Source organism: Leptonychotes weddellii, chromosome 4, assembly GCF_054177405.1.
Source record: "Leptonychotes weddellii isolate Sample4059 chromosome 4, ASM5417740v2, whole genome shotgun sequence".
NCBI lineage: Eukaryota > Metazoa > Chordata > Mammalia > Carnivora > Phocidae > Leptonychotes > Leptonychotes weddellii.
The window spans coordinates 52813923-52830190 of NC_138372.1; the positions used below are offsets into that span (position 1 = coordinate 52813923).

The following is a 16268-nucleotide window of genomic DNA, read 5'->3' on the forward strand; positions in this document are numbered from 1 at the left end:
AGCACTTGCTAGATCTGGGGAACAAAAATGACTAAGATGATGTCTTACCTTGAAGACCTTTTAGTCTGGTGAGGTATCCTAAGTGATAGGTAGGTAATTATAATACCATATTATATTATCATGACGGGAATAAGAAGAAGCCACAACCTGGGAAGATAATTGCAACATATATGAGGGACAAAGTATTGGTATTCCAGAATATATTTTTTAAAACTCATATAATCAATAACAAAAGACATACAACACTACAAAAGAATGGTAAAGTACAAGGGGAATTAGGAGAGTAAATAAACATTTTTAAAAACTGAATACTTTTGTCAACCAGAAATACAAAAAAAAAGATGCTATTTTATACCTACTAGTCACAAAAATTAAGAAGTCTGAAAAATGTAGGTTGTTTGCAACTATAAGAGCAATGGAAACCTTTTTATAGTTCTTATAGGAATAAAAAGCACAATCACTTTGGTATCAAATTGTCTTATAAAGCTGAACATGCACAAACCCTACAATCCAAAAATTGCCCTCCTGAGATATTATCCACGACACTTGTAATGTTTACAATAGTAGAAAACTGGAAAAACCCAAATGCCAACCACCAGGAAAGTATGTAAATAAACTCTGCTGTTCACACAGAAGAGTATTTTAAAGCAATGAAAATTAGTTAATCATAATTATGATAATATGTATAAACTTTAGAACTATAATTTGAGTAAAAAACAAGTTTAAGAAGATGGAACACATCAAAACTATCATATTTATAAATCTCAAAAACAAGCAAAACTAAAAATATATTGTTTAGGCATAAGTACATGAGTCAGAAAACTATTTTTATAAGGGAATGGTTAACAAAATTTACGATTATGTTTATCTCTAAAGGGAAGGCTGGAGGTAGGCTAAGGGAGGAAACTTGTATTATTCTTGCTACTGTTTTATTTCTTAAATTGAATTGTGGCTCTTACACTTAGTTCTTAAGTACCTGAGTGTTTATTTTATAATTGTGCTTCATGACTTACATATATAATCACATACTTTCTTCGTAACCTAGGTGATGGTTTTCCTCTTGATAACTACTTCAATGCTTTTTTTAAAAATATATATTAACTATCACATTATTTTACCTAAATTAATTGTTAATGACCTGATTTGCATGTTAGTACACATGTTATCAATCTGCCTATTGGGCAATATTAAACATAGCAGATAAACATAATGTAGTGTAGCTAGGGCAGTGAAGTTGGGATATAAGGCTATGAGAGTATCTGGAAAGGGCACTTGTTTAGTAAAGAAACTAAAGGAAGTCGAGAGGAGTGATGTGAAATAAGGCCGGAAGGTAAACAGAAGTTTGATCATGCTGCACTTTACTCGGAAGGAAATGAGAAGGGGAGCATTGAAGTGTCTTAAACAAGGGAAAGCCAAGATTAAATTTTCATTTAAAGAGCACTCTGATAGCTTTACGGAGAATGAATTGTAGAGGAGAAAGACTGAAGGCAATGGAATGAGTTAAGAAGCTTCTTTTGTAATACAGGGGAGAGTAGATGGAAACAATGGGTGGTGGCAAGAAATGCCTAGATTCAATATCTTATTGAAAGGTGAGCCAACATGATGTTGTGATCCACTGGACATAGGATAGAGGAGATAGATATAAGTTCCATGATTGGTACACAGATTTCTAATTTGGACAAGGGACTGATTTTGTGCCATTCACTGAGATTGGAAGTACAAAAAGAGTAATAAGTAGAAGTGGAAGAGGGGAGGGTAGTTTAAGTTTTAAGTGTTGCTTTGAGGTATATTTAGGGTATCTGAGTGGTAATGTTTAGTAGATATTTGGATATATTTATCTGAAGTTCAGGAGAGAAATGTTAGCTGAAGATACAAACTTAGCAATCATCAGATATATGTCATAATTAGCTATGAGTGAGACAGATGGTGACATAGAACTCCATGGAACACCAACATTTAAGGGATGATCTTAGGAAGAACAGAGAAGGAATAACCAAAGATTTTATCAATAGAGTTCTTTCCGCCACAGGATATAGAAAATTCAAAGGAAACAGCCTTGAATGTTACATAAATATTTAGCTGATTATCAAGATCTAGAGTAAGCCTCAGATTTAGTCTTCAGTTATATAATCTAAATACTTAGGGCTTTTTTCCTCTCCACTCTTCTATCCATACTGTTGGCTTTATCCTAAAATTGGTTCCTCTCATTATTGTAAGTGGGCTACCAATGACAATTGGAGATACAAGCTTCCTTTTTCAAATCCATCAAAGGAGAGAACCAAGTTCCCAATAGCTGTCTGTTACAAGCAGAACTTTTCAACCCTAAATCTCCCAACAAACCTCTTCTTACATCTCACTGATCCAAAATAGCTAAGGACTTCCCACCCCTAGCAAGTCGATAAAATTATATGATTGGCATTGGCTCATCAGTTTACATAGAATAGATAGGGCTCTCAACTCCAGTGACCTCTAAAAAACTAGAAGGAAATAATGTTTTAAGGAGAGAGTGGTCAACAGTGTCATGTGGTGCCAAAAAAAAAAAAATCAAGCAAGGTAAGTATGATTAAAGGCTCTTGATTTAGAAATGGAGAAGTCATTGGTGGCCTCGGCAAAATCAATTTACTTAATTGACGGAGTGGAATCCATTGGAACTTACATTAAGGAGTAGATAAACATAGAAACTTAGAAAACTCAAGAAAGGAGCTTCCTTTTGAAAGGAATGAGAGAATTATGGTAGAATCTAAAAAGGGATATAAGGAAGCCAGAAGGAATATTTAAGACGGCAGACACCTGATCATATTTGAGGAAGTTGAAAATCTCAGAGAAGAAAGGAGGGGAATCTACTTCTTCATGAGGAAAGATGAGAGGATGAATGTCATAGCAGGAAGTTGAAGGAATACCTATCAGAGCCAAGGGGAAGTTGCCTGACCAAAGGAGGGAACTATATCCACTTACATAGTTGCAAAGGGCTACTATAATAGTCCCATAAAAGAAAAAGATTTATTCCCCTATTACTCTAAATGGAATTAACAGATGTTTCCATTATCCATCCATATATCCATTTTACCCAAAATCTATTTTCAAACTCCATCATATTATGTTTAATCGTATCATCAATACAAATCACGCTGATCGTTAGTTTGCTTGCTTTTCTACTTAAAAGCCCCATGCAATCCTGTATTGATTAAACATTTGTGAGGTTGTTGATCTTCTTAAAGACTAACATAATTGCTTAATCTATCTGAAAACTTCATAACCTTTTATACTTCTTGTCAAATGTGAAATAATGTAGTACATGTCTTTCATGTGTAACTCATTTGTATCTTCTTCTATCATGATACGCATTTTCAGACTACCCCAAGTTATAGCACTTTTGCCTAAAATATGAGATTTTAGAACATACAGATGTGTCTACCTACTATCTCATAGAGTAAAGAGAATAAAGAATGCTCTAAATTTTCAAATTTAGTTTTTTATTATATATAATAATTGAATCTATTAAGTTAATATTCAGTGAAAAACAACCTAAGAAAATGAAAATGGTAATGGAATTATTAGCCTGGGCTGCAGGATTTACTGGAATAGCTAAGAGAATTATACTAATATTTATTGGGTTTATGTTTCATTATACAGTGAATGTTTTTAAAAATCAATATTACTTTTGCAGTTGAAGTGAGTAGTCATTAAGCTAGACAGAGTGATGATGGAAAATTAAAAATTGAACTACGAATGGAATGGGGAATCAAAAGAGAATAAGTCATGAAGAAGTCTTAGCCAGCTCCATTTGAGTGTATTTCTTAAAGTCTCTGTATTAGACTTTTTTGCATCTTATTGCTGTGCCTAGAGATACTCCTCTGTTTCTACTGTGATACTCCAGCTATGTGATATTAGTGCTGTGATAACTGCTGTGATCAGAAACCACTGTGATGCTTCAGAGATTCAGTGGGAGATACAATTTTAGAAAGGCTTTGATTGAACTGTGGCTCTCTGTTCTGGCTATCATAGCTCTTTGGTTGAACTAATACTAATAATACTCATGGGTATGCCTATGAGTACTCCAAGCACTAAAGGAGAACAAATTTGGGTACCCTCCAACACATAAAATATTTTAGACACATAAAATAATTAGACAAAAGGTGCTCATCAATCAGAAAAATGTTGTTCTTTACTATTTCTGTCCTGCTAATCCTTGACAAAATATTGAGGGTGTTAAATCCTGACTTGGTTTTTTTGTTTTGTTTTGTTTTCTTTTTTTCTGAGTGGCAAGAGGTGGGATTTAACTGACTTATTTTTTTAATGGTGTGACAGTAGGTGGTAGTTTACAGTTCTCTCTTGCCCTGTCAGTGTCCAAAGTCTCAAATTCTAAATGTCCATTAATTCAAAAAGTCTAGGAGTCATTGCAAGGAGAACATGTCACAGCTATGTAAATCTCCCTCTGAATTCCAAGCCGTACTACTCAAGCACTTTAAGAATTGCTATTAAAAACTTTGCAATGGCTGAAAACAACAGTGGTTTCGGGAATATTTGTATGTTAGACTCCCGTCAAATCTCTGCATTAACTGCTATAGTCTATTGGATTATGCTGCAGTCACCCTGGTAAGAACTATTATGTACTATATATTAAATATTACTCTGTGTCAGGCATTGTGCTAAATGTTTTAATGTATTTCTTCATCTAATCCCCATGACAACTATATCAGGTAAGTACTATTATTTTTATCCACTGTATGAAAGAAGAAACTGAGTTTCTCAGAGACACGGAGTTTAGGTTAGATTACTTGCCAAGATTTCACAGGTGACTAAATATTTTAGATTGCTCTCCTACACTGAAGAGAAAATAGTAGGAAGGTCATAGTGTAAAACATAAGTGAAAAATTTTTCATTTTAAAGTCAGACATTGGGGGTACCTGGGAGGCTCAGTCGGTTAAGCGCCTGCCTTTGGCTCAGGTCGTGATCTCAGGGTCCTGGGATTGAGCCCCCACCTCCTGCTCAGTGGGGAGTCTGTTTCTCCCTCTCCCTCTGCCCTTCCCCTGTTCTTGTTCTCTGTCTCTCTCAAATAAATAAGTAAAATCTTTAAAGAAAAATTAAAAATAATAAAAAATAAAAAATAAACTCAGACATTATATTCTGATTTGATAGACTCCTTTCATAGGAATGACAAGGCTGTTTTTCCCTAATTCTGAAATGACAAACTCTTTTGGGAATATTGAGAGTCTTAAAAAAATATTGAGAGCCTTTTTTTTTTTAAAAGCTTTTATTTATTCATTTGAAACAGAGAGATACAGAGAGAGAGCGAGAGCATGAGCAGGGGAGAGGCAGAGGGCAAGGGAGAAGCAGGCTCCCCGCCGAGTCAGGAGCCAGACGTGGGGCTCGATCCCGGGACCCCGGGATCATGACCTGAGCCGAAGGCAGATGCTTAACCATCTGAGCCACCCAGGCGCCCCGATATTGAGAGCCTTAAGGTTGAATATCCCTGAGGAGATATAGAATTGAAGGATAAAACAATGCTGGAGCAGAAAAGCATTGCAGCAAAAAGGCTAAAATGGCATATTAAAACAAATGAACCTTAAAACATTTCCTTTCTGGAAAGGGTAACCAAGAAACTTTAAAATCTTACTGATATTAAATCTGAAATTTTTTTAATATGTAAAGACTAGACATTCAAAGGTCTCTTTTAGCATTCGCAACTCTTCTCTCCCCACATGTCTGTTTTTCTAGGTTAAATACATAATGACTTGGCAGCTAGGATAATAAAGATAGGTATCAAGGGTCAACATGAGGATGGACACAGTTGAAAAGAAAAGTATAAAAATGCAACTAATTGAGTCTTGGCTCACAAACTTGTCCCTGATGCTGAATTTTCCCATGATTTTCTCACCCCTACAACACCAGCTCAGCCATTAAGGGCTTCATGATTGCCAGATGATTGTCATCTCTGAGGCATGCCCAGGAACTCATTAGGAGAAACTTAAAGGAATTTAAGAGAAATTTTATGGGCTTTTTGATCATTTTCATGTCCTTTTTATCTTTTCTTTCCCAGACCCCCAAATTGGAATTTTTGGTTTTTCAGATCATATGAAGTATTAAAAATTTTTTAATTAAGTTTCTGGGAAGGAATTTTCATTCCTTATTTTAATTTTGGCATTTCTCATATACCTTAGTATAATGCATTTTACCATTTCTTTCTATTCATGTTTAGAAAGAAAAGATCCAAAATACCTTCTGAAAATCTCGTATTGCTGTTGGCCATATGGTCAAAACATCATTTTTGTTTTAAAACAACTAAATTAGGAGCACCTGGGTGGCTCAGTTGGTTAAGCATCCGACTCAATTTTGGCTCAGGTCATGATCTCAGGGCCTGCTTAAGATTCTCTCTCTCCCTCTCCCACTGCCCCTCCCCCCCCAAAAAAACTGAATCAAATTTCTACTAGAATTGGTTTTTCACTTGGTAACAAAAGTCAATCTATAATAGAACTTTTAAAAAAAGTGAGAATTTTTAAATAAAAAGTAGATATTTTCAAGTGTGACATATGAAAATTAACCTATATATTTAATAATTTAAATAAAAGCATCCTAGTGTTATGCCACAAATATCTTATCTAAATTATATAACCATTACGTTGTAGTCATTAACAAGTAACTTTCTCCAAACCCTTTTCCATTAAAAGCAAATATTGCTATCTGCACTCTATATATGTGGAACTAGAACAAAAATAACAATAATTCTTGGCTTTTGTCATTTAGCTGAGACAGCAATAGTGCTGTTGGAGGGTGGTTATAGCTTACTTACGTGGAAATAGTGGAAAGTCTAGAATAGATAAGAAAGATGAATATTTAAATACTGGAAAAAGTAGGGATGGCAGAAAGTAGAGTAAGATCTTGAGGCTATGAGAGAGCAAGTCAAGGGGCGCCTGGGTAACACAGTCAGTTAAGCGTCTGACTTTTGGTTTCGGCTCAGGACATGATCTCAGGGTCCTGGGATGGAGCCACATCAGGCTCTGTGCTCAGCGTGGAGTCTGCTTGAGATTCTCTCTCTCCCTCTCCCTCTGTCTTCCCACTTGTGTGCATGCTCTCTCTCTCTCTAAAATAAATAAATAAATCTTTTAAAAAGAGAGAGAGAGAGCAAGTCAAGATGTAGAAGACAGATGGGAAAATCAACCCAGTAAACCTTGCATATAGGAGATAAGATACAGGGAAATAGAAATGTTTCTCATTTCTATCAACTACATCAGAGTCAAGAATATCTGTTTTAGTCTACAATAAAACTGAAATAAAAAAATATTCTGAAACCTTAGTAATTGTCAATTCTGTAGCTAAACTCTCCTTTTATACAGAAAGAAATATATCAGGTAGAGTAGGTTTTGCCTAAGGCTTTGTATTTTTCCCTCCCAAAGCAATATACATTATTGACAGTGAGGAACACCCAGGAATAATGCCTTGACTTCATCAGTCCATAAGCAAATGAGAACAACTTTCCTGATCACTCTAAGTAATGCCAAACGCAATCCTGGCTCCCACTTTTCTGCTTCTCTTTCCCAGGCCTCATGTTTCTCCTCTGATAGGAGCAAATTTTGTACTGGTCAGAGTAAATTTTTCTTTAATTTTTCTGGTAGACTGGGCCATCACTGAAACTCAAAAATAGATTGGAATCCTTTATATAGTCATTTTCAACTCTAGACATTTTTCTAAACATTAGGAAAAGATCTTTCTGAGTCACTTGGTAAGTTGAGATTCTCCTTGCTTCCCTCATCCTCTTCCTGTCCCCGTCACTCGTGGTGGTGTCCCTTAGGGCTCTGTATTGAGCAATATAAAGACTGCACTGATATCCATGTTGATGGCATATTCTACTAGGGCTGCTCTTCAGGAAGAAATAACAGCCAAACGCATTCACTGTCAGTGAGGTCTGCCCAAAAAACAAGAAATGAGTCAATGAAAGGGCAAATTGAGGAAGTCATACAATTATAGATTTTTAAATTACAAAAATGAAAACAAAAACAAGAAACCTCTTAGCACAGTCTGTTGCTCCCAGAGAGACATTTCTTACACTGATACATTGCAAAGTTCTTCTCTTGACCAAAAGCCACTTTTTTTCAGGGAACTAAAGTTTTAAAAGGAGAGAGGAACAGTGGGAAAATGCCAGATGTATGAACCTCTCTCCCTAGCAGACTCTGAAAACAACTTTCTATATCTACAATAATGCAACCCTGTTTTTCTTGGAGTTTTGGTATCCAGAAATAATTTGAAACTGATTATTTATGTAAATAATAAGTACCCACTCATTAATTTTACCCTTAGGTTGAAAAAGGAGTTTTAAGCAACACACCAATTGCCTGGGAGGCCAGCATATCCTCTCTCACACAAATATCCTTCCAGGTTAGGGGGGGTCAGGAGTAGGAGAAGTAGGTAGGTAGGTGAAAATTATATCTTTTTTGGCTTTTGTGGCTAGGTATCAATTATTGATAATATTGTTAGGCATCCACCAAATACTCACTGGAGGCTATTTGAAATTTCTGATGCTTATATTTAGTGACTGTATTAAGGACATGCACTAACTTCCCCTAGCTAACACATATATGCTTCTTTCTCTACTAAAATAGCCTCAACATGGTCTTTTTGGCAAACTATCAGTTATTGTTCCAGAACAGGATGAAAATGCACTGCTAGAGGTTAAGTTAAAATATGTAGGACAATCCAAAGAACAATAATAGGAGTTGTAAGCTAAGGGCTCAAATCTAGTCTTGAGAATTTCAAGTTGCACTCCTTTTATGTCACCAGAAGCAGAACTGTTATTCAGATGGACTCTTTTAAAACCCAGCTTATTAACTGACTAACATGTTACCTTTTCCAGTAAATCAGTGCAGCCATGTCTTTCCCTATACTAGAGAAATAAGAATGAATATATCCAATGAGATTCAATGCCCCCCATAATTGCAAATAAGAGAGAGAAGCCTGAATAAGTATAAAGACTTGCTTGTTAAACAATAACTAATTGCCAAAGCAAGAGTACATGGCCTGTAGGAAGTCAAAAATTTCATGAAAAGGGGACCCATCAGAGGCAGTACCCTGTCCTTGGTAATAGTACCTGAAACAGGAAGAAGGGTTTGAAGAAATCAATGAAGTAATTTCCTTTATTTAATGATCCATTTCAAAGATATATTTTGTTAATCCGAACAGCTAGGATGATGTATTTTTAATCAATTGATTTTAGTATTATTTAATTCATAGATTTTTTAAACTTCCTCTATTTCTATTATGGAATGAAGTTTGTTCTCAAAAATACTGCAGATAGGAGGTTGTGGAAATGTAAATGGAAAAAAGTCTTCTCTAACTTAAAGCAAAAGTGACAGTTGAATAAAACACTGTTCAGTTTCACAGTCGCTTTTTAAAATTTTTACTTAATACAACATTAATTTTAACTTCCTGAGTACATCCCTTTATCTCCTAATCTCAGTGTAACAATACAGCTGTCTCCAGTAGTAAAAGACATCACGACATGGCTGTCATAAAATCAGGAGATTGTTCTCATCCGGACTTACTCTAAATTATTTCCTCAATAAAAGTGCAAACCCGAAGAATGTCTATCAAATGACTATTAAGTCAGAGGTAAAAGAGAAAAACAAAAACAAAAAACCTTGCCACAGATTAAAACAATAGAGTGGCAGATTAAAACTATTTATTTCATAAAATCTTGACATAGGTATTCTTTCAAATAAATGACTGTTCTACTTCAGAAAATTGAAATAACTGTACTTCAGAAAATTGAAATAACTCAAAAATTTATACTGTCTTCATTTTGGAAGAAATATAAAAGCAAAAAGAAAATGCAAAATTAATCCGATGTAATAAAAATGTCCATGATTGAATATGTATTTTGAAGACCTAAACAACATGACAACTGGCAGATGATCAAGGATTGTTGCCAGATAGAAGATGTCAAAATACTAAGATCCCATTTCTTGCCACTTGATTTTTATCTGATTTAGTCTACTATCTAAAGGTTCTTAGAAGTCTTAAGGGTGAAAGGAATAATTGTCAAATGTTTGTTGTTACTGTTAACGTCTTTCTTTTTATTTTATTTCAGGAATGTGTAAGTTAGCAGCGTCACAAAACAAATTATAGGCTGAAAATGTCAGGTAGTTCTAATGTCATCATTTTTGCTATTATGGATCCTTTATTTTTTCATTTGGTTAATAATTTCCAGTTCCATAGCTATGTTTTATAAATTGACATTTAATCATAAAAGAATATGCTTATGCGATTCAGTAAGCATGAAAAGACTGTCTGCACATATCTACCAGCTGTCATCCTAAGGCACATGCTCCGAAGGGAAAGGCCTTACTGCTTCACCTTTTTATCTATCATTTGGGGCATTGGAGTACATCACCGGTTTTTGACTCTAAAAAATTTAGTCAACAAGTATTTTGAATAACCCCCTCCCAAAATATTGCACTGTGCTAGCAGAATGCAATGTCACCCAGTCCTCAGGGCAGGAGAAAGAACATCTTCCTGCCCCGTCTCTTTTAAGCTTCAGAGCTCCCTTCCAAGTTGTCATCTAATGCCCAAATGGGAGAACATAGATTTTGGGCATCAGAACTGCCCTAGGTGAATATTAAAAAAGAGAGAGAAACAGAGAAGAAAAAATAATGCTTAATAGTTTGGTTACCATAATCATAAAGCAATATCTATAATACATGGTCGGACTGTATTATGGTGCTTAACATAGACATTCTCATATCATCTTCACAACAAGCTTATGGGACAAGGAGCTAGAAGCATGGAATTAAGGAACACAGGATTGGAGCCCAGTAATGTCTGCTTCTACAGCCTGGTCTAACCACTGTTATACTGTTAAAGTACTCCACTCAACCAAAAAAATTCAGAAAACATTGTAGCATAGCCCTGTTGCAATAGGAAACAACCCTCAATATCAGGAATATATTTGATATATAGTTAGCTAGTACTTTTTGCCACAACTTGGTATTGTTTCTTCTGTTCCATGTTCAGAAGGGAGAAAGAAATCCTGGCACCAGTCATGTGCTTAAAAATAATTTTTGAGTCCTCTTCAACTTGCTTTTCTTGACCCTACACATATCGAGTATTTTAGATATTCTTAAATGCACTTGTTTTCCAAACCTTCATTTTCTTTAATCTGACACATTTACAAATTCTTTTACTTACTTTTGTGACTCTCAGATTCATTTTCTTTAATCTGACACATTTACAAATTCTTTTACTTACTTTTGTGACTCTCAGAAGGAACAGAATCAGGAGCTCTAAGCATGAGTGAAGCCTTCCTAAGATTCTTCCATCATATTGAATTAAGTTCATTTTGTTAATTTTGTTTCTCAATAATTTAGCTCATCAAACTTCCTGATTATATCATCTAAGATTCCAACCACCACTTCCTGTTCAATACAGTCTCCATTTTCCAAAAAATAACCTAAATCCTGTCACCAAAAACCACTGGTAAAAGTGATAAATGACAATTAAACTAAAACATAAAAACTAAACTATTCACTAACCTGCAGGAAAAAAAATCTCAGGTTTTTTTTTTATTAGTTTTTAAGATCTTGCTCTTTTTTTTTTTTTCTTTTAAGCAGGAGTGCAAGAGAAACTTCATCTTAATTGGCCCTTGAGCATATTAAGCTTTGCTGTTGAGTTTCCATGTAGGGGAAAAGAAGACAGTGATGCATACCTTGTAGAGTGGTTCTAAAAATTAAGATCATGATGTAAAATATTTATCACAGTGCCTGTCATATAAGTGTTTAATTATTGGTAACTATTATGATATTTATTATTTTGGATAAAAATCTGTGTTAATTATGACAAGCTAAATTTTAACTTAGCGTTGTTCCTAACAGTAGGCTGTTAATGAGGCCAAGGTCATGAGTCAGGTTAGTATCCCTTCTGAATTACTTACAAATGAACACAGGCTGTACTCTTCACCTGGACAGTTTCTTGAAATGATATAAATAATGGGCACAGAGGTGTCTGAGGGAAAAAAAAAATGAGGGTGAATCACCTCAACTTAAAATACTAGCCATTTTAGTGAAGACTGAGTACTATCACCTCTACTTATGGCAGAATTGTGTTTTTTAAATTTGTATGTGCTGTACCCCTCCATAAAAGAGGCCATTTTTCAATATCTAAAACAAAATGCATAACTTACTGCTTGCTAGCAAATAACTTGTAAGGCAAAATCTCTGAGTAAACTGGAGTCCGGGGAAGCATAGAGTTCAAGGATTGGTGGATTTTCAAAAGTTGGAATATTTAGGGGTTCATTGACCTTGAACTGGAGAAGCATAGTTATTTGAATGAGGCTGTTGCTGATTGGCTAACTTTCAGGAGCAGTTTCTAATGTAAATTGTCATTAATTAATTGCAACAGGTTTAAAAACAGTTCTTTTGCGTGATTATTTATTTATTGCTATGTCCAAAGAACAATCAGACCTTTACTTAGCAGAGAACTTTTTATTCTCAATGCAGTTATTGAATACTTACTATGTACCAAACAATATGCTCAATTTGTTACATTATCTTCTTAATCCTCACAATATTCTGTGAAGCACTTGTCATTATCTACAGTTTTCATTGATAAGCAGAGGGGGCTTAGGTAACTTGCATAAGATTGCATAACTAAAAAGTGATAGAGCAAGAAATAAAACCCAGAGTCATCTGACTCCAAAGACTGTGTTTTCTGTACTGCCTCTATTACTTCTTAAATTAACTCCTGGCATTTCTACAACCCTCCATTTCTATAGTTTTGTCATTTTAAGAATGTCATACAAATGGAATCCTACAGTATGTAATCTTTGGGGATTAGCTTTTTTACTCAGCATAATTCCCTGAAGATTCATTCACATCATTGTGTGTGTGTTAAGAGTTTCTTCCTTTTTATTGCTGATTAGTGTATTATGGTAAGGATGCATCCGTTTGTTTAACCATTCACCCACTGAAGGAAACCTGGGTGGTTTCCAGTTTGGGGCTGTTATGAGGAAAATTGTTCTAAACCTTCATGGACAGGTTTTTGTATGAATGTAAGTCTTACATCTCTAGGATAAATGTCCAGGAATGTAACTGCCAAATCATATGGTTCTTGCATATTTAGTTTTTTTAAGAGACTGCCAAATATGTTTCCAGAATGGCTCTACCATTTTCTGTTTCCAGAAGCAGCATCTGAGCAAGCCAGTCTCTCCTCATCATTGTCAGCATTTGTTGCTGTCACTGTGTTTTTGGGTTTTTAATTTTTTTATTAACATATAATGTATTATTTGTTTCAGGAGAACAGGTCTGTGATTCATCAGTCTTACACGCTGTCACAATGTTTTATTTAGTCTGTCTGATATGTGCATAGTGAGAGCTCACTGTGGTATTAATTTTAAGTTTTCTAATAGCTAATGATATTGAATATCTTTTCATGTGCTTATTTGCTGCCATCTATATGGTCTAGTGAAATGTTTCTTCATATCTTTCGACATCATTCCAAAGGGAATATTTAGTTTCTTACTTCTCTCTTTTGAGAGTTCTTTATTCTTGATACTATTCTTGTCAGTTATGTGATTGGCCAATCTTTTCTCAAACTCTGGTTTGTGTTTCATTCTCAATGTTTTACATTTAAGTCTGTGATCTATTTTGAGCTAATTTTTATATATATCTGGTGTGAGATGTAGGTCAAGTTTCATTAATTTTGCCTATGGATGTCCACTTGAGCCAGCACCATTTGTTGAAAAGGCTACCTTTCCTCTAGTGAATTGCTTTTGCACCTTTGCCAAAAATCATTTGGGCAGATTTTTGTGAGTCTATATATGGATTCTCTGAACTGTTCCATTTATCAATCTGTCTGTCCCTCTGCCAATACCACACAGTCCTGATTACCATAACTATAATAGTCTTGAAATCAGATAGGCTTATTCTTCCTATTTTCTTCTTCTTTCCCAAAATCATTATAGTTATTCTAGTTTCATTGCCTTTCAATGTAAATTTTAGAATAATCTTATCCATATCCATAAAAAAATCTTGCTGGGATTTTTACCAGAATTTGTTAAACCTGTGTATCAAGGGCTCCTGGGTGGCTCAGATGGTTAAGCGTCAGCCTTCAGCTCAGGTCATGATCCCAGGGTCCTGGAATCGAGCCCCACATCGGGCTCCTGGCTCAGCGGGGAGCCTGCTTCTCCCTCTCCGTCTGCCTCTCCCCCTGCTCATGCTCTCTCTTTCTGTCTATATCTCTGTCTGTATCTCTGTGTCTCAAATGAATAAATAAAATCTGTAAAAAAAAAAAAAATGTCTGGAGACATTAAAAAAAAAAAAAACCTGTGTATCAATTTGGAGAGAATGACATCTTTACTATGTTGTCTTCCAATCTGTAAGTATGTCTTCATTTATTTAAATCTTCTTTGATATCTTTCATCAGCATTGTGTAATTTTCAGTGTAGAAATCCTGTGCAGGTTTCATTTGATTTACACCTAAGTACTTAACTTTTTTTTTGAGTGATTGTACATGATATTGCTTGAAATTTTGATGTGCACATATTTGTTGCTAACATACATAAATACATTTTGATCTTGTATCATGCAAACTTGCTCAACTTACTTGTTCATTCTAGGAATTTATTTTTGTTGCTTCTTCTGATTTTCAAATGTAGACAATCATGTCATCTGGAAATCAGAACGGTTAATTTCTTCCTCTTCAATATGTATGTCTTTTATTTCCTTTTCTTGCCTTAACCTATTGACTAGAACCTCCAACACTATGTTGAAAAAGAGTGGTGAGTGTGGACATCTGTGCCTGTCCTTCATCTTAGGGCAGAAGTATTCAGTTTTGCAACATTAAGTATAATGTTAGCTGTACGTTTTTTGTAAATGTTCTTTATCAAGTTGAGGAAGTTCCCCTCCATTCCTCTATCTCTGGGAAGTTTTATTATAAATGGATGCTGAATTTTGTCAAATTTATTCTGCTTCCAATGATAGCATCACATGATTTTACTTCTGTAGCCCATTAATATGGTGCATTGCATTGGTTGATTTTGAAATATAGAACAAGCTTTGAACAACTGGAATAAGCCCCACTTGGCCATGGTATATAATTCTTTTTTATATTACTAAATTCTGTTTGCCAGTATTTTGTTAAGGATTTTTGCATTTATCCTTGTTTGTCTGTAGTTTTCTTCTTTTTTCCTCTCCCTCTCTCTCTCTCTCTTTTGTACACTGTACTCTCTTGTCTGGTTTTGTTATTGGGGCAAAACTAGTTTCATAAAATACATTGGGAAGTGTCCCTTCTATTTTCTGGAAGAGAGTGTGTAGACTTGGTATTAATTATTTTTTTTAAGATTTATTTATTTATTTATTTGAGAGAGAGAGAGAGTGCACGCACAAGTGGGAGGGGCAGAGGGAGAGGGAGAGATAGAATCTCAAGCAGACTCCCCACTGAGCAGATCCTGAAGCTTAGCCGACTGTGCCACCCAGGGGCCCTGGAATTAATTCTCATTTAAATGTTTGGTAGACATTGGGGAGGGTATGTGCTATGGTGAGCGCTGTGAATTGTGTAAGACTGTTGAATCACAGACCTGTACCTCTGAAACAAATAATACATTATATGTTCAAAAAAAAAAAAAGAAGAAGAAGAAGAAGATAGCAGGAGGGGAAGAATGAAGGGGGGAAAATCAGAAGGGGAGATGACCATGAGAGACTATGGACTCTGAGAAACAAACTGAGGGTTCTAGAGGGGAGGGGGGTGGGGGGATGGGTTAGCCTGGTGATGAGTATTAAAGAGGACACGTACTGCTTGGAGCACTGGGTGTTATACGCAAACAATGAATCATGGAACACTATATCAAAAACTAATGATGTAATGTACAGTGATTAACAGAACATAATAATAATAATAATAAAAATGTTTGGTAGAATTCTCCAGTGTAACCATCTGGGCCTGGAGATTTCTTTCCTAGAAGTTTTTAATTACAATCTTGATAGTTACAGGGCTGTTGAAATTATCTATTTCTTTTTGGATGAATTATGGTAGTTTGGGTTTTTCAAGAAAGTGGCCCATTTCAAATGAATGTTCAAATATATGAGTATAGGGTTATTTGTAGTATTAGCTTATTAGCCTTATGATGTTCACAGGATCTGTAATCATATTCCCTTCTTAATTCCTAATTTTGGTAATTTGTATATTTTTTCTTTTTTTTCTTTTTCAGTCTTGCTGGAAGCATGTCAATTTTATTGATTTTTTTTCAAAGCACCAGCTCTTTTTTCTCATCTATTTTATCTGTT

General features: G+C 35.1%; 1 protein-coding gene across 1 annotated transcript in view; it reads left to right on the top strand.

The window, feature by feature from the left end:
* Positions 1 to 16268, top strand: part of LRRC7 (leucine rich repeat containing 7) — a 508503-nt gene that overhangs the window by 428045 nt on the left and 64190 nt on the right. The window lies entirely within an intron of this gene.